This window comes from Caloenas nicobarica, chromosome 6, assembly GCF_036013445.1.
Source record: "Caloenas nicobarica isolate bCalNic1 chromosome 6, bCalNic1.hap1, whole genome shotgun sequence".
NCBI lineage: Eukaryota > Metazoa > Chordata > Aves > Columbiformes > Columbidae > Caloenas > Caloenas nicobarica.
The window spans coordinates 38,336,180-38,361,099 of record NC_088250.1 but is presented as its reverse complement, the minus strand read 5'-3'; the positions used below and the strand labels follow the sequence as shown (position 1 = coordinate 38,361,099).

At 40.8% G+C, this 24,920-nt stretch overlaps 1 protein-coding gene across 11 annotated transcripts in view; it reads left to right on the top strand.

Moving 5' to 3' along the window:
* The first annotated feature begins 283 nt into the window (after positions 1-283).
* Positions 284-24,920, top strand: part of GTDC1 (glycosyltransferase like domain containing 1) — a 184,366-nt gene continuing 159,729 nt past the window's right edge. For all 11 annotated transcript variants that reach the window (XR_010606382.1, XM_065637514.1, XM_065637517.1 and 8 more), the window contains exons 1-2: positions 284-342; positions 11,102-11,217. The gene's annotated coding sequence lies outside the window, so the exon portion shown is untranslated. The remainder of the gene's footprint in view (positions 343-11,101; positions 11,218-24,920) is intronic.

Below are 24,920 nucleotides of genomic sequence, written 5' to 3'. Positions count from 1 at the left end.
CCCCTGCTCCGCGGCCACCGCAGCAAACGGTTTGTTTCCCCTTGCATCACTTCGGCGCCGCGCAATTTTTCTTTTTTTAATTTATTTTCGCTTTAATTTCCCGCTCCGGCAGCCGGCCCCAGGGAGCTGCCTCCCTCGCGTTCCCCCGCCGCAGGGGCTGCCCGGGCCGCGGTGGCTCCGGGGGGTGGGCGGCGGGCCCGGCCCGGGGCGGCGGGCGGAGGAAGGAGGGGGCCCGGCGGGGGTGGGGGAGGCCGGCTCTGCTGCGCGCCGAGGGGAGGGAGGGAGGGGCCGGGGACGCCGGCGCGTCGGTGCCGACGGTCTCCAGGCGGGAGCGAGGAGGAGGTGAGCTCCCTCTGGGTGGGGTGCGGAGCGGGGCCGCCCGAGCCAGGAGGGAGGGAAGGGGTCAACGCGGAGCGGCGGGGCGGGCGCTCGGGCCGGGGCCGGGCGAGGAGCACGGGGGTGAGGGCCGGCGGTTGCCTGACGCTCCGCGGGAGGAGAAGGAGGAGAGGGGAGGAGGGGGGGCCCGGCCCGGCGAGCCGCGCTCGGGGAGGGGGAGGCGAGGGGAGCCGGGGCTGCGCGCTGCGGCTCCGCGGCGCTGGCGGGGGCAGCGGTCGCTCCGGCTGCCCGTGATGTGGCGGAGCGGGGAGCCGGCCGGCCCCGGCGGGAAGGGGCTGTTCCCCGGGGAGCAGCCGCTGCCGGCAGCGCCTCCCCGGCGGCGCTAACATGGCTGCCGGGGCCGGGGGAGGCGGGCAGGGCCTTGCTGGCACCCCCGGCTCCTTCCCCCGGGGCTGCAGGGCCTGCGGAAGCCGGGGAGGGAAGCGCGGCCTGGCTGGGCCCGGCTCCCCTGGGCCCGGCCCGGGGCAGGTGGCTGCGGGGGAGCCGCTGTCGGGCCGTGTCCTCCCCGCTAGGCCTCAGCCACCGGGTCCCTGAGCGTTAGAAATGCTTCTGTGTGTTATTTTCTAAACGCAGTCATATCTTATTTTATTTATAATAGAAGCATTGTGGGGCAGGGGGCTTTTTATTTTTTTTTTTAAGTAGTTATGGAGAGAGCTGAAAAATTTGAGCGCAGTTTCATTCCAAGTGTAACCATAGCACAATTAAAATGTTAATATGTATAAATAGCTGGTAATATAAATATAAATAAACTGGTCGGTAATATAAATAAACTGGTAACAGTGTTAGGAGGAATTGTAGCCTTTGTGGTTACAGTGTCATGCTTTATAGAACAAGGAAAGAAAAAAAAAGAATTTTGCAAAAAGTGTAGATTTTTAGGATCCTGTTTTTACTATTTTAAGCGGAAAACGCCATGTGACAGCACGCTTCATACAGAGGAGCTGCTCCAAGTGTACTTTGCAAACGAATCCCAACTTTAAGGAAAGTGTGTCTGGGGTGAATGAGACTTGGCAGGTCTGCACAAATCTTTTAACGCATGACTGTGTGAGCATTGGAGTCGCAGACTGGGGGAAAGAACCCATGTGAGGTGCAAATGCATGCACTTTTTTGAAGAAGCAGGGGAAAGAGTTTGAAGCTCAGTTTACGGGAGGGTTTTCTGCCCAATGAGAAGTTGGGAGTGCCTTACCATGATTCAGAGTTCAGCCCAATAGTCAGGTAAAGATGAGTAGTGGATTTTTAGTGTGGCTTATAACAATGGTTTGCCATAATTAAATAGAGCTATTTTATTGGACTCTATTAACCTGGTTAACCTTAAATCTTAACCATGACAGGATTTTCATGTAAAGAGCCTCCATACAAAGTATAATATTGAATTTTAATTGGAGCTTTCAAGACTTTATGTAGAGTGTATTCTTCTTGCTTAATATTTTTTTTTCTTCTTGCAAGTCCAGGCATAGTAAAATACATTGGAAGAACACTTTCTGACAAAAGTTTAAATGCCATGAATCCAGATCGCATAAATCAATTAAGGGCAGGATTTTTTTAACACAGTGCTGTTTTTCGTGGATGTGTACGCTGACTACATAAAAAAAGGTGAGGATCATTCTCAGTAGTGCAACACCTCGGTCTTGACAAACTTTCTGAGCGATTTCCCACTGTAATTATTAGTTGGCTGGTCAGCAGCGCTGGTAAAAGGAAACAAACCTGCTGTCCAGCTCAGGGTGTTGGAGCTTTACAAATATGGTACCAAATTCCTCCGTTCACTAATAAATTTGAATTATTGCATGGTGCTATTGTTACAACTGCTCTCAATTCTCTCGCTCGGAGTGGTGCAGCAAAGCCCCATGAAGGCAAGAACAGCACGTCGAGGTTTTGGTCTTGTCCCCCAGAATTCAGCCTGAACGAGTGAAGGAGTTTGGCATGTGAGTTACTAATATGATACTGGCAAACATCTCCCAAACTTCAGCCTTTTGGGATTCGCTGTGAGTTACAAACCTCCCTTCATTAACTCTTGTGGATCCCTCTGCTGTGTTGGGATTAGTATCAAGTGTGACTGGTGCTGTTTCGAAAGTTGTGCCCGTAGCTTGCAAAGGGCCTGCGTTACAGCTGAAATGTGTCACTTTGGCTGTGAAGTCACTTAGACTCTAATGTAAAAGTTATACAACTTCCTTAACGTTTTAAAACTAAAATATAGGCATATTTTAAAGGCCGGTTTGGCTGGAGGCCCATTTTAGAGTGGCCGGTAAAAGTAATAAACTATCCTCAAACATTTCTGCTCAATAAAATTTGAGAATATGAAAACAAAAAGTTCCTGGTTGAGCTTTTTATAAATGTTCTCTACGCTGTACGACTGCAGCATTTGACGTTGCCCGTGGCCGAAAGAGCCGCAGGCCTTGACCATTTTACACCTCTGACCCAATCTACAGCATGAACTTGTGTTACTTTCTGTTTTGATCAGAGCAGTGAACGTTTATGGTCCTTGACCAATATCCTGCCCTAGTGAAAATTTCGAGGTAGATGGTTTTTTATCATCAGAACAGCACTTTACCAGTGTGCTTTCTTTCACTCAGGGCTCCTGGAATAAACTGCTTGGGCAAAAACTGAATGGCTGCTGTGAGCTGTGATCACAGCAAGTGTTTCCTGATGTAGAGAAGGCCAGTAGTTTTAGAAGCTTTTGCTGTATTTCAGTTCCTCACTGTTTGTGTGACCAGTTGGAATCTAGGTTATAAAAAATAAAGTATATGTACTGCATTGTTTGGCTTCACAAGATCAGGATATTTTTCTACAATACAGTCCTATATTCAGATTGGGAGAGCTGTCGAGAGAAGATGTTTCTCCCGCTGTAGTTGATGAGCAAATATTTAATCTAGAATATTGTCTTCTATTGGCTCTTTCAGTTGCAAAGAGGAGTGTTTTCCAGAGACTCGAGATCTTACCTGGTTAAATAATCCAGTTAAAGAACTGCTGTTTCTGTATAAACTGGATCCTGAATTGTGTGATCAGGAGAAACATACGTAACATATGTGGTCCTATGTGTTCTGTTCTAAGGAAATACACTGAGAATATATTTTAAGGTTAAGTTTTTAGTGATATTGGTATAAATAATGGGACCTTAATGTTGAAGCTCTACTTGAGTGCTCCTGTGTACTACTGATTATAAGACACAAGCCATTATGCATTGAGAGTGGTAACAAAACCAAGGCAAATGATTTGCAGACTTGCAGAGAGTATCTCATTTGTCTGGGACTAATAATAACTTACTAATATTGCTAATTTTAAAAAAATTACAAAGGTGAAGAACAAACTCCAAATATATATGCAAGGTTCTTTGGAACCTCAGCAGGCATTTTAGAAATATGTTGGCTACCTTGTGTGGTTTTTTTAATTTTATTTTTTTTTCCAGTTGTATGTGAGAAAGGTTCTCTACCAAGTTTCTGAAGCAGGAAAATCATCTTAATCTGCGGTGGCAGAATTGTTAACGAGGGGCTCTGGAGAGGCTGCCTGCCCCCAGCCATCAGTAAGTGGTGCGGTGAAGCAGCCTTAGTGCTGTAAGGACATGGATCCCAGTGTGAATTTCACTTCTAAATAGATCTATATCAAAGTATGTCTTAAACGTACACCTTAGCGAGCCATATTGCTGCACGTCAGATGTGAAAGTAAAAATAAATGTGTGAAGCACCAGTCAGAGAATGTGAAATCTAAATCTGAAAACCACGTCTCTATTATCCTAAATCTTGGACCCCATGTATATGTATATATAGGAGCATATATGTATGCTGGGGTGTGGTGGTTTTTTTGTTTTTGATCCACAGTATTTCCTGTAGGCAAGAAATCAAAGATCTTTTCAAGTTATAAATGAAAATAAGTAGGGAAGCCAATATTTCAGATTGCTGGTATTTTGGGTATGAGTAGCTCTTTGATGTCCAAATGAGAACTGGAGGAATGTCTAAAATTAACAATGAAATATGTAAAATTAATGATGAAATGCGGGACATGGAAGAAAGCAGGCAAGGCCAGGCCATGGTTTATTTTTTTTCCCCTGAATAATTATTCATCAGGGTTAAGACAAAGAAAGAACACAAACAGTTTAGACACAGAAATCCCAAAGTTAGTGCTGTATAAGCAACTTTGATTTAAATATTTGCATGTGTGTAGGCTTACCTATAATCAAACGTGCAAAATTTAACATGTGATAAGCAGAAGTTTTCTAGCTGGCACTTTAGATGCAATTGGATTTAATATCATCTTCATACCTTAATTTTGCAGATTTGTTATTAAAAATTATTAAAAACAGTGTTATGGTGAAAAGCAAAAGAGGAATTTAAGCAGTTTTACATCTGAAAACATCTTTATGGATTGTGTCTATACAACAGTGCGACCAGTCTGGCTTTACATAGTGTTTTCTTGTTTTGTTCCAAGATTATTTTGGGGCAGTCAGATGCCTTGTTTGTGCAACAGGTTGTCTGTGTTAGTGATGCTCAATGGTACAAACATAATATTGCCGTAAACACTGGGGGAATGTTTTCTTCATGGAAATACAACAGTGATCCTTAAAAAGGTTAATTTGGCCGTGCCTCTGGCAACAGCGAACTTGTGGTGATTGTGGTCTTGATGCGTAAACTGTCATCCAGAGTGCAAAATTTCTTTTACAGTCCTTATTGGAAGCTGCCATTGAGGGGAGGAAGAACAGACAGACAACAAACAAAAAAGAAAACAAAACCCCCAAAATCAAACACAGAAACCCAACAACATATCCCTTAAGTTCACGCCTAAGTAGTTGGATTCAGATTTAATATGGTGCAGTCTTTATTCCTTCTCTGGGATGGAAGATTTACTGAGTTCATGTTCCATGATGGACATTACCCTGGCAGAATTCGGTGGTCGAGTGTGATGGAATGAAGGATGGAGACCTCGCTGTTGCCATTTGGTATTTTTCTCAATCTGAAAAGACAAAGAGAAGCTGCTTCTTCAGAGAACTGAGGTTTTAGGTTTGTCCTCCTAAAGCTTAATGGGACATATGAGATAGAAACAGAACCGCTATAAAGCCATTCTACAGAAGAAGTTCCAGAATATCACAAGATGTTGTGCATATGCGTGAGAGTAAATGTTTGGGAATACTGAAAAACCAAAATGGAGTGATTTAGCTTGAACAATGATGGTGTGTGACTGTAGGGGCAGAATATTTGGGAGAAAAAACAGTGACAATAGTTCAATTTCGAAGACGAACTCTTAGAAAAATATTCTCTTCCTGTTCTTTCCAGCCAGGTTGGTTTGAGGGGGGGAAAAAAAAATGCTGGTGAGTTGCGCGTGAATGACATTATCTTGGATTATTTGACAATGTAAATCTTTATTCTGTTTTCTTACTGGTTTATTTACTGACACCTTTGTAAATAAAATGAGAATAGCATCCATGTTGCATTGTGAAAACAGGATTTTTTTTTTTTAAATTAGAAATGTCTTGCCTGGTACGTGTAATTAAAATGAGTGTTTTTTCAGAAGCACCATAATTTCCATCATTTAAAAACTAAAATCTTAATCCAAGTACAGATTCTCATTTCATCTGATGCTCAGTGTCATACTGTATGTATATATTTCTACTACAATATTTAACATACAAATAGTCCAGAAAAAAAAAAATTCAACAAGTAGTTGGATACATTGTATCTTTTATATTCCAGTTGTTTTCAAAGTTTACAAATAATAAGTGCAGAATAAGTAATCCAGCAATATTCTGTGAAATTCTGTGGTTTGCAATTTCCCAGTTAAAAGTTTTGCCATTCACCTTGTCTGTCTATTGAGTTGCAGTTTAAAACAGTAAATTTCTGGGTATAACTTCATGTGTGGTTCGAGATTAATTCCAAGTTCTCCAAATAAACAATAACATCTTCCTGTTGACTTGAGAGAATATTTTTTTGTCCTGATCTTACTTAAAGAAAACTTAACAAGAAATATGCTTTTGTTATTGTTAAGTCAGTTTTCTTTTTTTTGTTGTGATTTAAATGTAAAGGTGGGATTTATGGAAATGACTGTAGGGTGGTGCTGGCCTAATTAGTCATAATTTCTGGCAAGGCGTAAAAAAAATCGGTTGTTCTTGTGCCTAAAACTAATAGTGTGCTTTGTATTTAACCTGTAGGTCTTTTGTAAAACAAATGGTTTTGGTAGTAAGTGCAAAATATATATGAAGTTCTTACAATACTATTTGAAATGCTCTTCTGGTGGGTCTTTCAGGTTTTTCATGGATAATTAAATTTGCTAAGGGAGGCTATCTTTTCCTGGAAAAATGTGTATATATATATCTATCTCAAAAATATGTTTTTTAATAGTAGTAGCTGAGCTGGAACTTGCCGTAGCGATTTTGGAATTGAATATGGCTTTTCTACTAGTTTCTATTCAAGGATTAAATACCAAATACTACAATGCTTTATAAAAGTACTAATTCCTATTACAAGTTTTTGTGGAGAGTTTTAGGATTATCTGTGTGATGTGCTCAGTGATGTCTCTTAAAGGTGGTTTTTTTTTTTTTGGTTGGTCTTATTGAGATGATTTACCAGTAATTGGTATTTCACCCAGAAGTGACCCAGGTGCCTTATGGAATTCCACCACCTTCAGCATCCCTTTGCACGTGGAATGTCTTTCCTAATCAGGCTTAAGAGGTGGGGGCATTCAGCTCAATAATAATTGAAAATCTGCCTTTTTAAAAAAAAATAAATCGGAGGCATGTGAGACGAATGCTTCTCTGTGTCTTCTGCCCTCTCCTTGTCCAGTAGCTTCCGCTGCTCTTAGACATCCGAAAGGACCATAGGACACGGCTAAAGCAGAAATCTGCTTTGCGTCTTCCTCCTTACGAATCTGTTTCACGATTAAACTTTTAAAAGTCGCAACCCCCAACCTGCAAGTGCGGTTTCATGGTAACTGCGACATTATTTTACCATGCATGCTGTGAATTTCATTCTATAGTAAAATGACTATTATGTTGGCCTTTTAAGTTGGTTGTCAGCGGAGGATGGGGAAGCTGCACTTAGAGCATCTGTGTGCAATCTTGGCGACAAGTCGGACCCTCTGGAAAGCTCTTACTGTTGGGGCAGAACTAATCATTCCATGTGAAATTATATAAGGAGAATTAGCTCTGACTCTACCTCATTTCCTTTCATACCGCTGTGAAAATAAGCTTAGAGATGTCAAACCTTCCCTCCTTATTTCTCTAAGTACTTCATTAAATGCTGCTTTTTATTAAGGTGGATTTATTGTGGGTGCTGGAAACAAAAATAACTACCTGTATTGCTAGGGACTGGTGGGATGTGCGTCCTCACCTGCTCTGGCAGGTTTGATTTCCTTCTCAGGACTGGATTCCCGGGACTGGTTGCTGTTGCCTTCTCTGTACTTTGACTTTATTTCCCCGGTGAATCGTTCAGAGTACTTAATATTTAAGGTAGCATGCTTGATGTGCTATAAAATTGTCAATCACAGGCTGCCTTGGCTATTTAGAAAAAAGAGATATCAAAAGCCCGCTTGGAGCTCTGAGGAGCAGTCAGGTCACCTGCTGGTTTGCTTGGCAGGAGCCTAAACTCGTACAGCCTTTAGGTTTAGAAAAGAAAACGCAGATCTCTGGAGGTCATCTACGTTATGCTGAGGCCCTGTACTGTACGCTGAGCATGTAGTGTTCATTGTAAAGCCAGATAGATGCGTATAGATGGTTTCTGACATGTTCATCTAACCAGGGCTTAAAAACAATCACTGAAGGCTGGTGTAACCCCTCCATAACTTAATCCATTGTTTAACTATCCCTAGAGGTAGCATGTTTTTTCTAATACTGGTCTAATTTTTTTCCTTACCTATTAAGCTTGTGTTTGGTGTGGCATGTTTGTGTGTTGGCTTTTTTCTTTTTTTTTAATTTTTCCTCCCCTGCAGTAGATATTCTAGTAGTAGGACATGAACATCATGTTTGTAACTGCTGTTAACATGTTTTGAAGCCTGCACCCTCTTTCTCTACTCATCTTTTTTCCTGTACTCGGCAAGTCCATTTAACTTACCCTAATGACTTCGGTTTTCTTCTGAGCTTTTTCTGGGATTCTGAAATCTGTGTATCCAGAATTGAACGTAATGTGCAACCTTAGTCATTATCAGCGATGAATAGAGTAAGTCTTACTGTCTTTTGCATATGATGCTCCTGTTAATACAAATTCAAATTGGTATTAAAACCCCACTTTCAGTTCTGCTGTTAATCACTCAGTCCTATATTTTCAATTCTAACTCCGCTTCCCAGAATGCTTGCAGCCCTTCTTAGGTAACTGCAAAATTTTGCAAGCATATTGTTTATCATCCAAGTAATAAATGAAAACATTAAATAATCCTGCACTGAAAATGCTGTTTGCATTACAATGTGAAACCTGAGAGAGAAAAAGCTTGTTATAGTTGGGAGTCCTGCAAACCTGTACCTTGGCGCAGACCTGACCTTTGGTGATGGATCACAGAACGAGTTGCGCTCTGACCCCTTCTTTGTTTTTGGGGCCATTTGCTGATCTTGTTTGGGTATGTCCATCCTATACTGGAGAACCTGGAACTGGATAAATTAAGTTGCATCTCTTGTAGCTAGAGGTGTTTAGGGACGGGATCTTTAGTGAGATAAAAGAAAAAAAGCCTTGGAGAACATTCACATGGATCTGCACACCTGGCTCAGTGGTGGTTCAGTTCATCGGAGTGATGTGCAAAAATCACCTGTAATTGATTACGTAAACATGTATGTGCACAGTTCTCTGAGTAACTTGAGATGTTGTCATTCTTCGTGGCTGCTAGATCAAAAAAAGAAATCTTTGATCGAACAGACCTCATTATTTGAAGTCACTATTATTTTGTGAATTGTGTACCTCTTGCGCTCCGAAAGAGTTCGTCTGATCTAAAGGTTTATTTTATTTAGCTGAAGGCATTGCAGCTCTCAGTATTGGTGTTCATGGGTAGACATAACAGTATGTATGGCAGCCTAGCATTACCTAGTTAGATTTAAGCATTAAGCTGCTTCCCTCCTGACAAACAGGCACTTGCAACTTCATCTGAGGCTGACAGGAGTTCTTCCCTTCTCTTCAAGTCCTGTCTGCAGCATCTCGTGAGCTTCCAGTGGTGAATATTGCTGTCTCTGTAAGCACAGGGGTCTGAAACAAGACATATAAAAAGGATATAAAGCTACTGGAGAGTGTCCAGAGGGCGACCACGAAGTTGGTAAAGGGTTTGGAGGACAGACCATATGAGGAGCGGCTGAAGTCACTTGGTTTGTTCAGCCTGGAGAAAAGGAGACTGAGGGGAGAGCTCATCATGGTCTACGGCTTCCTCATGCGGGGAGAAGGAGGGGCAGGTGCTGATCTCTTTGGACACCAATGATAGAACCTGAGGGAACGGCAGGAAGATGTGCCAGGGGAGGGTCAGGTTGGACGTTAGGAAAAGGTTCTTCACCCAGAGGGTGGTGGACACTGGAACAGGCTCCCCAGGGAGGTGTCACGGCCCCAAGCCTGACAGTGTTCAAGAAGAGACTGGACAATGTCCTCAGACATATGGTGTGACCTGTGGGGTCATCCTGTGCAGGGACAGGAGTTGGAACCGATGATCCTTGTGGGTCCCTTCCCGCTCAGGGCATTCTATGATTCTATGTAGAGGAGGGGAAGAAAGGGCATCTCTGCTTCAAAAGCCTTTATTTCATGGTATTTGCTTGGAGCATAACCTGCAGACCTTTTTCTTTTATGTTAGTGTTTTAGTATACCTGATGGCATCAGAAACACTTCATTTTATTGTCTGTGCTTGTGTTTCCAAAACCAAAGCAACTAAGAGATGCTGCTGGAGTCAGAAAGCAGCAAGGACCATGGCTTGCGGTTAAGGCAGCTGCGATTGCAACATCTGTGCCCAGGAAAGCTGCAGTCTCATCTGCCTTCTGTCTTCAGGATTTCTGGCATTCCAGAAGCAGGAGTGCAGCAGATAAGACGTGCCCTGTGAGGTTTTGAAATGCTTCTGCTTCGAGTGGAAAGCTCCTCCTTATTAGGCCCACAGGAAGCACATCTCCTATAGCACAGCCAAATTGGTATCGTTAGTAAATACATCTTCTTGGGCTCTCCGGTGGTAACTCTTCCCTGTGGTAGCGTTCTTTGGGAGAAAGAACCTCTATGGTTGCCTCTGGGTGTTGACTAGCTGAGTGCGTGGCCTCAACGTGTACCTGAGCGCAGTAATTTCTGACTTGGAAGCTGTGATGGGATCCAAAGAACAGTTTATAGAGGTGGTTTTTTTTTGCCTTTTCCCTTAAATTGAACTCTCCAGTGCTAAAACTTGGGACATCCAACTTGGGATCTTCATTAGAACACAATCTAGACTAACAGGAAGAAACCCTCAAAGCCTCTCTATCTGACAAATTAAAATTCACTTTCTTTAATGATTCTCCCCTTTACCAACGGTATTATTGCAAAATAGGCCTTTGCCTTTGGTTTATTCTCAGTGCAGCAACTGCGTTGGCTTCTGAGTGGCATAAAATTCTGTGTATACCTCTCCGGGTTATTGAGAAACGCTGCCCTTTTCCATCATCTCCGAGCAGCAGTCGTACGTCTATTTTGTGGCCTCAGGACTCTCCAGCTTACGCTGGGGCTCCCCCCTTGCTGCGCTTCGCCTCTGCTGTTGTGTCCCGCTGTCAAGGCTGTGCCAGGTGAGATGTTCTTGCTTTTCTTTCCCCTTTCAGGAGAGCTGCTCTGGCGTGTCGTGCAGCCTGCGGGAAAAGGCAAAGCGGCCACCTTCATCTGCTCCAGCTAGAACCTGTTTGCGAGGACTCAACGCAGGGCACGGCAAGTGAAGCAGGTACGATCTGTGGGGGTCCAACAGCAAACACATCTTTCTGACATAAAGATACACTGCTGTAAGTTCACGAATGTGTTCTGCAGAAGAAAGAGCCTGTAAGTAATATATTAAACAGAGGAACTAGATGAAACGTGAGGACAACTTCCAAATGAGAAAAGCAGGTGGCTTGCATTATTTCCTTCATGCTTAGTTTTTATGTTGGTGTCATCATAACAATACATGACAAATGAATGCGCTGTTCTCTCAGTGATGTTTAAAATTTGATTACCTGAATATTGATGTCGTTCACTATTTAGAAATGTTTAAAGAGTTTTATTCTTCACTCGACTGTACCTAGAGTGATTTCGGAAGTTGAACAGCATATTTCATTGCAGACCATCCTAACATAAATTCTTAATCATTTGGCTGTATTAATATTACATTAAAAAATGTAAACTTTGAAAATGTAGTTATTAAATTCAGTTCAAGATGTGAACTCTGTTCTGTTTTCTGGCATTTATTATGCAAGTTTGAAATTCTCAGTTTCGTTTAAAGGTAAGGCTTTTTATTTGTATGTAGCCGTTGAAATAAATTACCAGTAGAAGACAACATTCTACTAATAAGCGAGGGATGCCTGGAGTTGGCTCTCGTAACTGAGACAATTTAATTCATCCATCATCAGGGATGATGTTTCTTAGCAACACAAAGTATTTTCACCCGGGGTGCTTTCACAAACTTTCACATTTTTCTTCAAATGCAGTCTTGGTAGTATTTTATATGACCTGAAGTTCGTCCATCTGTCCTGAAGCTCCCAATACTTTTCCATTCCCTCCGATGGTCAAATGATCTGATATATGGGGTTTTTTTCAGTCTAATAATAAACAAGCTGACTAGAGAATCATTTCGCATGTCAGATTTTCCAAAGGGTTCTGGGAAATTATTTGTTGCTCTGTGTAGCAAAGCTAAAAGTTATTGAAAATGTGTTATAGTTTCATAATACAACAGATACTAAAAATATTGGCTGGGGAGCTAACTAAATGCTTTCTGATAGCCATAGCCTCAAGGGGGATACTTGGATCATTTGTAATAAAGGGATATCGTTGATATTTTTTGGTGAATTGACTAGTATTCTGTTTAGATCATAATTTATGAAAAAATGGCTTGATACACGATGTTACATTATCAAATTGTTTGGGTGTAAGAATTGCCTTAATGTATAGCCAGGATTTTCCATTTTATTCTTTTAATGTGCTCTGTGAAGTCAGAAGAAGCTGTTGATACATTAAGACTCTACCTTTATTTCTCGTTTTTCTTTTTTTCCCTTTTAAACACGTGTGAAGCTGATTTTTATCAGCCTCGTTACAGCTCAGATTTGCTGGGGAGATTTGGTTTGCTAAGAAAGCCCTTCAGGTATATAACAGGTGTTATTCAATACTGAGAGCGAACGTCTTCCAAATACAGTGTATTGTTTTGCTTTGAGAAACAATATATTTTTGGAATATTTGGTAAACTGCTCTGAAAACTTCTGTAATTCTGTTATGTGAATAGTAACTAAGCTTCTGCTTATATCATGCTTTGAGAAGAAAAGTTTTAGTGGTTATAGAATGAAAGCTGCTTTATCAGCAGTGCGTAGTGATAAGTGTTTGAAAAATGTTGTGATGAGTTAAGTGTTACTCAGCTTATTTCACAAAGAAGGTGTACAGAAACCAGTTTAAATAATGGGAAAACAAGTTACGGAAATATTGGTTTGATTCTTCCTTGTAGTTAAATTTATTTTACTGAGTTTTCATATACGCATGTAAAGTCTTTCTACATATATGTTATATATGTCTATGCAAAAAATGAATTGGAGGAATTAGTGGGATGCTGTTAGAAGTTTTTATTGGTGGTGTTTTGGACTGTATGTGGTGTTAATGCATGAGAGGGAGTATTTAGGCATTCCTGAGAGTCACCAGCAAAGTCCGTGATCGCTTTGTCCCTTAACTGGATGCTTTTCTGTAAGGATGACATCTCACAAGTAATTCCCGTGCGATTTCAAGCTAAATGGCTCTGGGTTTCTTGGTGTTTCTAGTTCTGCGAGACTTAATTACACGTCCAAGCTTGGTCATCTTGTTTAAGATAGTCTTTGTTGCAGTGTAGGTGTTTCATACCCTGATATTAATGTCCAGCATCTTGCAAGATCTCCAGGTGTTTCCCAGAGTCTTCTGGTGAACCGCCTCAGTTGGAAGCTACTTTTGTCATCTCACAGCAAACACTACTTGAAGAAAGGAAGGAAGAAAGAAAATCTTAGGAAAGGACTTTACTAGCAACAGAGGCTTTAGCCTTTAAAGTATCAACTCTTTGAAAACTGCGGCAGTCACATATGTCTGACATTTCCTTACCTGTAGTTTTGAGCTGCGGCAGCTTGTAGAAGGGTCAGGGCTCCGTCTGCTCCACCTCCTGCATGACTTTGTTGCATGTGGTGACAGTATGTCTACGTTTTCACCTCTGTTTTAGCATCCTGGGATCATCTGGGAAGCTCCGGAATCAGTTGTAGACTCTCCTTGCCCCTTCAGGTGCTGGATAGAAAATTCGTTGCTCGTAGGAGTAGCCCGAGTTTGCGGTTGTGATGGCTCCTCTGTGTAGTCGCACAGTCAGATGTTGTGGACGTTTGCTAAAGGCTGGTGTTTGCACTGTAGTAAAATTAATGTAGCTGTGGTCATGTCGTAGACCTGTATTTGCCTCTCAGCGTATAACATTTTGTTCTGGAATGCTATGTGTGAAAAGACTGGCTTTAAAGTTGGTAATATATTTTTCAGAAAGTCAAATTTAAAAGATTTTAATATTTTGATAATTGAGACTTTATTTTTTCCAACTATAAAACCAGTGTCTAAATTTACAGAACTTACAAAGACTGTCCCAGGCAGGTATGCACAGCCTATTTAATAAGAAACCAAACCTCCCAAATGCTCTCCAGAAATTAGTCTAAAGTTCCTTTTTCTAACTTGTTCAAGGCACTGGATCTTAAATCTGTGTTGCACATGTTGGCCATATCGAGTCTTGGGTATAAGAACAATTTAATTTTGCGGAGGGATTTGTTTAGGGTAGAGAAATGAAGAATTCCATAGGATTCACGAGCAAAATACAGCTCTTGGTTGTGAAGTACTGGCAGCGATGCTGGTGGAGATGCATCAGTTGGAGAAGACGAGGGAGGGCTTCTAATAATTTCCCCTTACTTAGGCACTTTTATAGAGCAGAATGGTTACTTCAGATAGGCAAATAATAAGAAAACATTACCTGAGAGCTGTGCTAAAGACAAAATTAATGACCAAACATTATTTTCAACCACAGGCTCTCCAGTCTGACTGAAGCAGCTGCTGTGGTCCTTCTCTTACCTCTACTCCCTTTTTTTCCAGCCGGGGCTTCTGTCCGTGTTCTATACGATTTCCTGTGGTTGGGTATAAAGATATGAAGAATTGATCAAAATTATCTTTTTGAAGGTAGTAAAAGGTCTGGAGTAAGTCTAATAAATAGATAGGAATTACTTGTGATGATGAACACGGAGTAGTGTCAGAGCTGTTGTAAATTCTCAAAAAACTACTTTTAATCTTCATCCATCCATGATTCAAATAAAGAACATTCACTTTATGGCCTGCAGCACAATACAAGTTGTACTTCACTAGCTTTTGGTTAAAGCAATGAACATATTATTTGAGTTTTAGGAAAGACAATTTGAAAACGTACTATATTTAGGATTTAGTCTTGAAGTTGTAACTAGAAGGTTTTGCTGTAGTTGCATCTTTTAATGTTCATGTGCAAAGAATGACATGATCAGAGTTGTCACTGGGAACATTTAGTTTTTCGTGCAAAGTATTTTTGGGCAGCTCTTATTTGGAAGAGCATGGGATGGATTATGAAAGAACTAGTCTAAGAAACTACCATTTATGTTGCAGGTTCTCAAATTCTAATTGTTTGGATGCTTTTTCTGCAGTCTCTGCAAAAATGGAAAAGGCGAGTGCAAACTGGTGAGGCAAAAGTGTTTCTCGAGGAGGTGGTTTGACTTTGGGGTTCTCATCATTTATCATAGCTATGTCCTTTCAGAGACTCGGGAACTCAATTATTTTATTCTAATTAGGACTTGGACGTATTTACGAATGAGAAGTCAAATGCCTTCCTGTAGACATGGTCGTTCTGTTCCGTGTTGTGTTCGCATGGAAATCGTACTGCGTGAGTTTGCGTGAAAGCAAATGCATCTGGTTCCATTCAGTCTGCCTCTAGTAGACAAAGCTATTCTGTGTTGTCAATAAAAATCATAAATTCTCTACATCACTGAGCTTTATTTCCAACCAAGGAGTAGTACATGAAAGTATTATGGGATATTTAATGGCTGTATTATTTTTCAGTCTCCATGTTGAATGTCTGTATCTCTCTCTGGCCCTGACTCGTGAGAAGATCTGGTGAAATGTCCTTTTCCTGAGCAGGTTATGGGGAGTGATAGATGTGGGAGAGATTGAATCTCAAATGTTCCCAATGTTATTTTGACACACAATAGTGTACCGTGATATCAAGGAGAGGACCCTACTGATGAGGTCCTTCTGTTGGACCCTCTAGCAGGGAACGAAAGACTAAGATGTTTTTATGCTGTTTCAGGCCTCAGCTGCTAGGCCCTGAGATCAGAAGCGTGACTGGGTCCTTAAATCCCAGTTATTTGAGAGATGTGGAAGGAAAACACCTTTCACGACTTGCTCTCACAAGATCGTATGATAAAATTTAGACTATAGTGGTCATCTACAGCTGCCTACAGGTAATGTGGTTTTGTTCTTGCCCTCCTGGCTGTAGCTGTGTCTTTCTTCTCCAAGCATTGCATATAAGGCCAGAGGGTCCAAACTTTTATTTTTTCAGCTTCCTAGCGTGAGCCTTCATTCCCACCCTCTCTCCCCCAAGCTTTTAATACCCGAATAACTACTTTTCCACATAGACTTTATGAAACTTCGTTGCAGTTTTTCATAACCTCTGCTTTCATGGGTTAACTCTCTTAGGCCAGGGAATTGAAGCTTTGATGCAGCGGTATCTTTGTCTTCGTATTTTGTTAATACGTTTATTTCCACGTTAATGTGCTTTCCGAACTCTGGACGTATCCTGTATTTGTCTGGCAATTTTTTTGTCTTCTGTACTCTTTAATGATACCGTGATGCTTGTGTCCCCTAGCCCCTGGATCTCCTTCTCTAGAAACTCCTCATATTCTCCTTTATTTTGAGAGCTGGCAGGTATGATGTCCAAGTCAAAGGAAGCAGTTTTATTCTTTACACAGTCTCAAACTGTAAAAACAAAACATTGAGCTGTTTGCCACGAATTTTACTTCCATGAGTTTTGAGGGGAAAAAATATTATCTTCAGATCATTCAGGAATTTAAGTAAAAATACTATGCTTTGGAAACTTTTAGGAGCTTCATGTAAATTTTTAAAGCATGTTGGTTTTTAGGTATTTTTAAATTATTATTTTATTTGTGGGGGTTTCTGTAGACCTATGGGCCTGGGCCAGGCTTAATTTTATAATGCCTGGCAGTGCAGCATCAGGTAGTATAATGTGACTTTACCGATTCAAGACTATTGCAACCCACAAATAATGTATTTTTTGATCTGTCAGTATTGCTATTTTGTAACGAGGACTGATATAACTAATCAGTCCTTTTCTGTATCAAAGGTATGTTTGCAGTAAGGGTGATATAGACTGTTGCCTAGGTTGATATAGACTGAACCCTGGAGTAAACACTTTTTTGAGAACTCTGCATGGAAACTGCATGGGATTAGATGATGCAATATTAGTTTTTGGTCTAGAGTTTGTTCTAGAAGAGAATTAAGAGTCTTAAGAAGACTGTCAGTCTCCATGAGACAGTGAGCAAGACTGTGGCTTGCAGTAAAAATAAATAACACATGTGAATTAGACAGCTGACACTCTGCACCTTTGTTTTCCCATCCATACTGTGGAGTTTGGTGTCTTCTTTTGTGTGTGTGTTTTTCTCCATTCAGGACAGGCTACAGTGGAACTTGTTTGAATTGCAGTTTGGCTCATGAGCATGATACTTTGAGAGTAAGTGCAACGACCGAGCATTGGGTGGCTTCTTTCTCATTCAATAAGCAAGCCTTCCATTACAAATCAGTTTCATAAACAGGATATAGGTGGAGATATAGATAGAGATATATAATATATATATATATATATATATAAAAATATATGAAGAACAAAGTATAGAGCATTCTGCAATAGGTACAATGGAATCCCAGTTATACAAACAACAAGTGAGAATCTAAGCAGTTCTGTATTCCCTGTTAATGATCTGTATTTCATGTGAAAGGCTGACCTTTGCAAGGCCTTTTCTGAAGTAAAGAACAGGCTGATCTGTTTCTCCCACAGCTGGGAGGGCAGAGAGAGATTTGGTTGATCTTATTTTCTTCAGCAAGACTATTACAGGGAATGATGGGGCCAGTTGCTGAGATCGCGAAGGACTTTGCAGCCCCAGGCATCTTTAACTATGTGCGAAGACTGATTCTGTTTAATGCAAAAAAAAAAAAAAAAAAAAGCCTAAGTTTAGACTGAACACTGATTCAGGTCAGGAAAAATGGGCTCCTTCCCACTGACTTCAAATAGACACGTGAGACTTTCGTATGATGGTTCACATAAATCAAAATGAATGGGCGTTAGATTACACATTCATCGTTATGGTTATCACTTGACCTGCTTAGCATGTGTAACCTGGTAAGCATTTGCCAATATTGTATTTAACTATAAAGACAATATTAGAACATAATAATTTGAATATTATTTATTGTGGTGGTGTAAAACTCTACAACTTGAAGAGTTTGAGATGGACAGAGAGGTGACAAAGAGCATACACGTTTTGCCTGAGGAATCTGTGGGGTTTTTTTATAACTGGGGATGTAGGTACTCAGATGTAAAGCATGCTTTTTATAGCAATAAGAGTCTATTTAAAATTACATTTTTTTAATCCAATATAAATCTATTTAAAATATGCTGTGACAGATATTTAAATGCTTTCTTGTGGACAAAACCATTTTGCCCACCCAATCGTGTAACTTCATCTTGAGCCAGTTTTCTGTTTCCAGCTTCTTAATTGTTCTGTAATCTGAAGTGTACAAAGAATTAAATGTGTCCAGTCCTCAGCATTTGATTAATCTCACTGTGCTTAGGGGATGGTATATGGTTCAGATCTTGGGATGTGGGGCTGGGATCTCACAGTTGTTTTAGAGGTTGAATGCTGTTATAGAGCCTGTTGCCTCTGCTAACAAGACTTCCCAAATAAAGCTCCAAGAACACTTTGTAGCATCCAAATAAGAGACTGAGGCACTGCCTTTAAACATTTAAAATAATTCTGGGATCTCTTGAAGGGATATCTTTGGTCAGATGGGCGGGGGTCACTCTTCAGAACTGAAAAAAATCTAGAGAAACTCAATGATTTGAGCTGTGGTCAAGGGTTCAGCAGACCTACTGCAGAAAATGTGAAGTATTGGGGAGAGGTTGAACATGTGTATTTTTTGTGGGCCAGATCTCCTCCCTTTGCCTACTGTAGCTCCTGAATGCGTGAGAAGATCCGAGAGTACATGTACATAGCATACGGACTGTGATATGATGTGAGTGTACGTTTGTATGTGAGGCTGATGCCTGTCGGGACGGCGATTGTCCCCAGGGTTGTGACATTAACCTACCTGCCCTTGTGAGAAGGGGCTGTGGGTCTGTCAGGGTTGCAGAGTCCACCTGAGGACTCATATTGGGATATACAGTCAAACAGATACCACTTATTTTACCAGCCTTTTATGCATAAGTAGTTCTAGGGAGGCTTGATAAATATGGGACTACAGTTTTTGTTCCATTTGTGTTTAAATATGGACCAGTCACTGGTTTTGTTATCAGATTCTAATGTGTGACTGTAGGGTATGGATCTGCACTTGATTCAAAACAAACAAAAACCTCTATCAGAGCTTCTGTTAGTGTTGAAAGTCTCTGATCGCTTGCTGTATTTTTTTGGCATGTGAACTTAGGAAAGCTGATCCTAAATGTGACTGTGATTCTTAAGGGGAAAAAAAAAATCATGTGCTTTCATTGTTAGTGGAAATTAGGTGAGAACCTCAGAGGAGCATGGAGGAGCATCCTCTGTAGGTTGTCCACAGCATATTCGGTCAAGAAAAAACAGTTTAAGGAATATGACATGTGGTTCTTGATGCAGAAAAAAAGCTTCTCTATGCCTAATACATTGGAAAACATTTGTTCAAGAGCATGTCTTCCTTGTGAAAAATTTGCCCCTGTAGCATTATTAAGGTCAGTATCCACATAGGTTATCTCATACATACTGAATATAACGCCTGAGGTCAGCCTGGGCTTGTAAATGCGACTTTAAGGAATGTTTTGTCCAGTCCTGTTAAAAAGCATCTATGTAAGTTGTTTGTTTAGAAACTTATTTACTCCTGCTCTTCCTGGGCTTGTCTTCAGCTCCTGATTAAAAAAATAACAGTTGTAAATGAAACGTTGTGTCCTGTTTAACAAGTAAAGTTTGGAAATAATCCTTATGTGTATACATACACTCATTGACTGATTCTCTTTTGGTATTCATTTTAAGGTAAATGTTTTCTGTTCTGGATGTTTAAGGCAGACATCTCTATTCTTTACAAAACCTTGGTGTGAAAAAACACGTTAATTTTGTGAGAATAACAACTGTTGGATTGTTCATTGAAGAGTATTGGAGTGAGTCTGTGACTCGGGGAGGAATTATCAAAACACTGTTTCATAAAAATCAAATAAATTCAGCTTCTGGATCAAGTGGGCAAGTGCACATGTCCCTGTAGTTCTTTGAAGATCCTGGCTTGAATCTTTACTACTGAAAATGTCTCTGCACTTCATCATGTGTTGGCGTGTTCACCGAGAATCAGCATTCCCCTTCTGTAGTATCTCTCGATAGCTTTTACATTAATCCTTCAAAAGTACTGGACTGCTTAATGGAGTCGGAATAAAAATAATGCATTTTCAGGAAGTCTTCTGCCGTGTTATGTTTGCTTTCCGTGTTTCACTTAAGCATTAATCAATTAAGTGATTTTGATTCTAGTCATTTCTCAGGTTAGATATATGGATGGATAATGTACTCTGTAAATTAGGTGTGGAATGCTTGGAGAAATGCACAAGCCGCTGCTGTGCAGAGCTAAGTCAGGTTGGGTCTGGCTTTATTTTATTAATAGCTTGCGTACGCTACCTGTGAATACAGAGCAGTCCGGCAAGGCTAATGCTGAGCTGGAGCTAATGGGCTGTCCTGGGTCTGAATTGGTCCTGTAGAAAAGGGCTCAGATGTTCATTTTCTACCTGTACTTTTCCATCTGTTTCACTGCTTGAGTTGTCTATCATAGAATAGTTTGGGCTGAAGGGACCTTCAAATCCCACCCAGTGCCCCCCCTGCCATGAGCAGGGACATCTGCACCAGCTCAGGTTGCTCAGAGCCCCGTCCAGCCTGGCCTGGGATGTCTCCAGGGATGGTTCAGCCACCACCTCTCTGGCCAACCTGGGCCAGGCTCTCACCACCCTCAGGGCCAACAATTCCTTCCTCATGTCCAGCCTGAATCTCCCCTCCTTTAGTTTAAACCATCACCCCTTGTCCTATCGCAGCAGGCCTTGCTAAAAGGTCTGGTCCCGTCTTTCTTGTAGGCCCCTTTTAAGTACGGAAAGGCTGCAATAAGGTGTCCTTGGAATCATCTCTGAGGTCTCCCCAGAGCCTTCTAACAGCCCCTGTCATCAGGGCTCTGCCGTTCCTGCTGCTGTAGGTGATGAAGAGGTGACTTGGTCTCTTTTTGCTACTCACATTATAGCACAACTCCGGGATGCTAAACCTCATTTGATGAATATCACTGTTTCAGGTTTTGCAAGTGGAAGAGTCCTTTAGCAAAATGGTTTCCTCAAGTAAAGGTTGCGAGGAGATGGTTGTTCTGGGGCTGGTTGGTGGCTGGTGCTGAGACTCGCACCCAAAGGAGCATCATGAGGAGGTGAACACCCCAGCTGGCAGCGAACTCTGATGTCTTCTGCCCACCCGGTCACCCATCAGCCAGTTCATCGCACAGCATGTAGTTATTCATTGAGGTGAAGGAGAAAGGAGCCAGCTTATTTAGGTTTCTGCTTCTCACCTGTAGCGTTTCTTAAAACAATTTAACTCTTAGTGGCCACTACTTTCAAATGTATATGTTCACCTCAGTTTTGCTATCAGCTCTGATTTTCTTGATGCCCTTAATAAAGGTATGAGGCGGGGGGGGATTATTTTTTGATTTTTGCTTGGCTGTCCTGGAATGAGGGGTGTTTTAATGCTAAAACTTCAATAATTATCGGTTGGTGGTACTGAGCCGCAGGCCACCAAATGCCACAGTTTTGCAATAAATAGACCAGAGGGTCTTTCAACAGAAATTTGTTGCTGATTACCTTTAAGGATTCTGCCTAAAAGTTAAAGCTTACAGTTTGTGATATAACATAGATAATGAAGAAAACTTAACCAGCATTTCTTGTGTGTCACGTTATTTCAAAATTAGATTTATTATAGGTCTACGATGATAAGTGGTGTTGCAACTCAGAGTGACCGTTCCCTGGAAGTGAATGTCTGCTGAAGATGCTCAGGATGATCCGTGACGGAGCTGAGCTGGATGTAATTCATTGTTTATTGAAAGAAATCTGCTTATCTGTTATGTGTGCAATGGAAAAAGAGAGCAAGTCATCAGAAGCAAAGGTGTAGCTGCCTCTGCTCTTTTGGTGAAGAATTCTGAGCTCCTGAAAAACCAGCCTGGGCAGGTAGTGGATGCCAACGGTGGAGAGAGTCTTGTCTTGGTTAAGATATTTCCCCAAAGTTCTTTTGCCCACTCTGGAATAATTTCCTCGAATATATTTTGGCTCTAGCACTCGTATGTTCCACAACCTGCGAATTATGCTGCAGCTGTGACTTTTACAGGGTTTCTAATGTTCTGTTTGAGGGTGAGGTTGCTGTTATTTTTTGTTTTCTTTAAATTTCATGAGCAGTTTGTATAATGCTGTTCCTGTCATGCTTTTGGCCATGAAACAGCAAAGCATTTATGTGCATGTTTTAATTGAAGTGTGGAGTTGTCTTGCTGTACAAATGTTGAAGTCGGTGAGACTATTAATTAAAATTAAGTATCCGCATCAGTGCTTTTTCTAAAAATAAGTTGCTTCATAACAGCTTTGGGCTGTATTTGGGGAGGAGGGGGTTATTTTTTTTCAGACTTTGGAAACAGATACATAACTTTCTCTGAATTTTGTGATGATAACATGTAGAGCAATACCAGAGGGCAGAGTGTTCATGGGATGGAGCATGAACTTTCTGCCTGGTAAGGTGTCACCTAAGCCGCTCTTTATTTTTAAATAGAGAATAAAACTATTACGGTTTTTGTATTGTGCAGAGGGTGGTGTTAAGGAAAACTTCAGGAAAAGTTAAGTAGTGGCAGCACACAAGTTATACTTGTACAAAATAGGCAGTTCGTCATCTTGCTTCCCAAGTGCCTGGTTACAACTCCGTTTTTCTTCCATGAAGTACAACCTTGCATCAGTTATTATAGTTAAAGTCGATGCTTCTCAGTGTGAGGCTTCTAAGCTGGTTGTGGTATGTGTGTCATTTATGTTTTCTGCCTGTAGCTGAAGGCATTAAAGGTATTTCCAGGGAATACTGAGCTTGAGCTGCTTTTTTTTTCCCTTGTACATATTAGACAATTTATTACACAAATTTACTGTACAATTTACTTTACAAAATTATCTGGTTTATTAATTCTCATGGCACCATGGTGAAATAGCGCGCTTTTATCTCCTAAGTCTGGCTTTTTACCAGGCTTACTTTATCATGCTAGTCCGTTACCTTTTCTTCAGATTTCTTTTAAAAATAGACTTCTCTTTTTGAGCCCCAGTATTCCCCACCTGCAGCCCAACAATAAATTAATAGCGGAGGGAAGAAATTGCTGGAAACACAGCGAAGAGGAATGTGCCTCGAGTTCCTTATACTGTCAGATTTGTCTGTCTCTTCTTGCAACAGTGATTTTTAAGCCCTTTAAGATATACCTTTTTGCAGGTATGTATATAAAGCACTGACCACATGCAGGAAATAATAGGAGAGCTTAATATATGTGACATGAGCTGGGAAGAAGCCTCGTTTGCCTGAGGTCATACAGATATTTGAAGTGTTTTCTGACCAGAAGATGATAATTCTGAAGGTGTTTCAGTGTGATGATATTCCCATGCTTTTGTTTTTTTGCTGCTGCAGTTCTTAGTCTTTTATTATTTATCATTTATTCTTCTATTAGTAGTAGAAACTGAGACTCGCGCTTGCATGTGAACGCAGTTCAGATTCTTGCTGAAAATCACATGGTTGGTTCCTATTTTAAGTCATTAATTGAGATTGTGGGAGGAGGGAGTTGCATTTGTTTGGTGCTAAAAGTTTCTGTAAAGAATTGTCAAGCAAAATTTACATTGTTTGGGGAAAAATACCAAAGTTGCCATCTTTACTACGAGCACGTCAGTCGCTCTTTATTGCTTTTTAAATTTGATTTCGTTGTAGTGTGGCGAGCTTTTCAATAAACAGAGCGGTTTCATTTATATAACACTAGAATTATTGTTAATGCACAGCTTCATACTGCGAATTCCGTATGTAATATCGTGTCCGGTGGGATCCTGTATCGCAAAATTTGCATAGTTATAGTGCTGGTGACATCGTATCTCATACAAAGAACCTGGGGACCTGATACAATATCAGTAAAACTGTCTCATAGGTATGATTCAAACAGTTTTATTAGCAACATATGGGGTATGAAGGAGCCACAGAGGGTAGTTTGGAGTGTAAGGGTGCTGGCCTGTCTTTTTCAGCCTGTAATTATATCAGCCCTCTTCTATGGCATTATTTGTTGCTGCTCTGGGATTGCTGAAAAATAACTACTAATATGGTGACACAAAGGATCAGAATAAATTATAATTGTTGACTTTACAAGAAATTCATTGGCAAAAAGGCTTACTATCCTAAGCTCGGGTGTCATTTCTGGTTCAGCTTCGGTGCTAAACCACGTATACGAAATAATATCTTTTAGACAGTCTTAAGGTTTTCTGGCCACCTTATCCTGTTGGATGGGATGCTTTTGTGATCTGACAGATGCGAGGAAGAAACTTGGTGGCATTTTAGTTTTTAATCTTAAGCTAAGGACGCATTTTTGTTTAATTGATACTAGGATATTGAACTCTTCTTCCCCAAATGGGACACATTCTAATCAGTCATCTTCAAGTGAAAAGTTAATAATTTAAATGCTTCGACACTTAAAAACTAGCAAAAATATAACCAGAAGTTTGCAATAGTGCTCTGTTTAGTTGTACTTCTTCAAATCATTATATATATATTAAAATAATTTTTGCATGTTGCAAAAATGCTAAAAGTTTGGAAGCTTAATGTTTCTGCTAATTGGCTGACTGAAGAACCATAGTGTATACAGAGCTACTAGAGAAAAGTACTGTTTGACTCCTTCCCTGATAACTTTAAAAAATGTTCGTGTTTTTAAAACCACTGGGCTGAGCAACGTCTCTTTGCAGAACAGCCTGTGTAGGGAATTAGAACCATTACACAGACTTTACTCAGCATTACTTCTGAATTTTCTTATTCCACATGGAGGTTCGACACGGTAAAACTAGAATCTGGAGGACAGAACTGGTGAAGATTAACA